This window comes from Poecilia reticulata, linkage group LG22 (assembly GCF_000633615.1).
Source record: "Poecilia reticulata strain Guanapo linkage group LG22, Guppy_female_1.0+MT, whole genome shotgun sequence".
Classification (NCBI taxonomy): Eukaryota; Metazoa; Chordata; class Actinopteri; order Cyprinodontiformes; family Poeciliidae; genus Poecilia; species Poecilia reticulata.
Window position 1 is genome coordinate 990,690 of NC_024352.1, and position 2,317 is coordinate 993,006.

The following is a 2,317-nucleotide window of genomic DNA, read 5'->3' on the forward strand; positions in this document are numbered from 1 at the left end:
ATTATTATTAATAATAAACATGTTTCCACTGAGGCTCTTTAAATGTGTGTATATTTGAAATTTTAAATTTACATTTGCGACTGTATACAAAATAGACCAGCAAATATTGCAGTATAAGCATGTTGTCAGGGAACACAAAATGTATTGTGAAGTAACGCAAAAGTATTGCAAGGGAAGGCAAAAGAAAGATTTTTCCCTGTGTTTCCTAAGGGGCTCCATATATAGGGACACATAGTCAAGCTGAATAAAACATAAATCCCGTAGTTTCTGTTTTATTAGCTTATTTAGCATAAGCTAATTTGCAGCACCTGCCCCCACGTGGGCTTTTCTAAACATCCATCCATTAACCCCCACGCATATGACTGGTGATGTCGCGAGGGGTGCTGGTGCCTATCTCCGGCAGTCAATCGTGATACACACGTACACCAACTAGTACAATGCAGCGAGACCAATCAACCTGACAGTCATGTTTTTTGGACTGTTGGAGGAAGTTGCACATGCACAGGGAGGAAATGCAGATTCTGTAAACACTATTAGGAAGTGACATGGTAATAATAATTAAAAATAGAACATGATAGACAACATATGCAAAACCATATATAAGTTAAAAAAGTAAAACAACAATAAAAAAGAAACAGATGGATACAGTTCAGTTTTTGGCATAGCCTGAGTTTTGTCTTTTGAACACACTGAAGCTGGTTATACAGGGTGGGCCATAAGTTTCCATACATAGGAAAATGTAAATTGTATATTTCTTTTATATTTCAGATACCCAAGAAGATGCATTTGACAAACGAGCAAAGAACTGAAATTATACTGATAGCTGGATTGGGAAGCAGTCACATGGTTGCACAAAACTTTAACAGAAGACATGGAACGAGCATCACACCTAACACTGGCAAAACATATTTGTAAGTTTCAGAAAACTATCACGAAGTGGTCCAAGATGTGCAGCAATTACACAGAGTCCCACAAAAATAAAAATAATTGTCCAATATAAAATATTTATTTTTTTCTATGCATGGAAACTTATGGCCCACCCTGTAGATTTTAAATTCACAGGAAGTCAGTTTCAAACTCCAGTCTTCTCAAAGAAAAAGCACTTTGAGCAAAAGTGCTTCTGATGTTCTAAGGGAACCTTACAGTTGCTGATCGAAGTTACTCTGGTAGATCTATTGTTACCCTGCAATTTTTTCTGTATAAAATTGCTTAATGGTTTAGGTGCAATTCCTCTTAGACATTTAAAATAAATTTTAAAAAGTTGTGACTCATAAAATAAAAAAAAAAGATAAAAAATCCAGAATACCAAATTTATCCAGGATATGGCAGTGATTAAATCAGATTGGCTTTTGATATAAAACATTTAACCATTATACTCTATTGGTTTGAGTATAGTTTAGTTAGTCTGTGACCAAACAGTAGCTATGTAAGAAAGCATGAAGCATGACAGCATGATTGAGTGGAAGGACACTCTGCCAAGTGAAGTGTTAAGACATTATCTAATTATCTAACAATTAATGTTTGATMTTGCGGTTTTTTGTATTTTATCAATATGGCTCTTAAAGTTCAACTAACCATTCAAAAATTTTCACAAGTATTTGTGATTCTAGTTCAATAGAATCCCCAGTGATCAGAATGGACTGTAATGGTGTTTTCTTTATGGAAAAGCAAATACTTTGTATCAAAGGTTAAGCACAATGATATTCTACTGGTGCTGCTGTTCCGTTTTCTGCCCTCCTCAATGTATCAACTATAAATCCCTCTTTCAGGAAGGACTCTGCTCCACTAGTGCGCAGCGGAGTTGACCATACAGACCGGAGTTACTAATGTATTAAAAAACATTTAAAATAAAAACGAGCAATCCTAAGCCTGGTGGCAGGGCATGTAAAGTCAGGCAATCCACCAGACCTATAGTACACTGGGGGAATCACTGGTATTGCAACACTCATTTATCTGATTCTTGTTTGAAACTTCATCCCATCGCTAGTTCAGCCATATTTTATCAACGTCAACACCAAGATGTTTTGATATAATCTAGTTTTCCTGGTTGATTTTTGTGTAATGTGAAAGAAGTGAGGAAAATGAGACAAAAGAAGAGGACAAAAAAGGAGAGGAGATATTATGTAAACATCTTGAAATAATCAGTCATTTAAGTACATACCTGTCATGAAGAAAACTTCTTGCTTTTCCCCAAGAAACTCAATAAGACAACAGCATCCCCTTTTTTCTCTCAACACTCTGGGACACACAAGTGCACATTTTTAGTTTTCTAGTGTAATTATTTAAATAATTCAGCAGTATGAGTAGCAGTTACAGT

The 2,317-nt window shown here is 35.5% G+C and overlaps 1 protein-coding gene across 4 annotated transcripts in view; it reads right to left on the bottom strand.

Annotated features, from left to right (window-relative positions):
* esr2b (estrogen receptor 2b) overlaps positions 1 to 2,317 on the bottom strand; it is a 148,905-nt gene that overhangs the window by 91,095 nt on the left and 55,493 nt on the right. The window contains exon 2 of one of the 4 annotated variants that reach the window (XM_008398649.2): positions 2,162 to 2,238. The exons of the other annotated variants lie outside the window; for them this stretch is intronic. The gene's annotated coding sequence lies outside the window, so the exon portion shown is untranslated. The remainder of the gene's footprint in view (positions 1 to 2,161; positions 2,239 to 2,317) is intronic. 4 annotated transcript variants of the gene reach the window in all.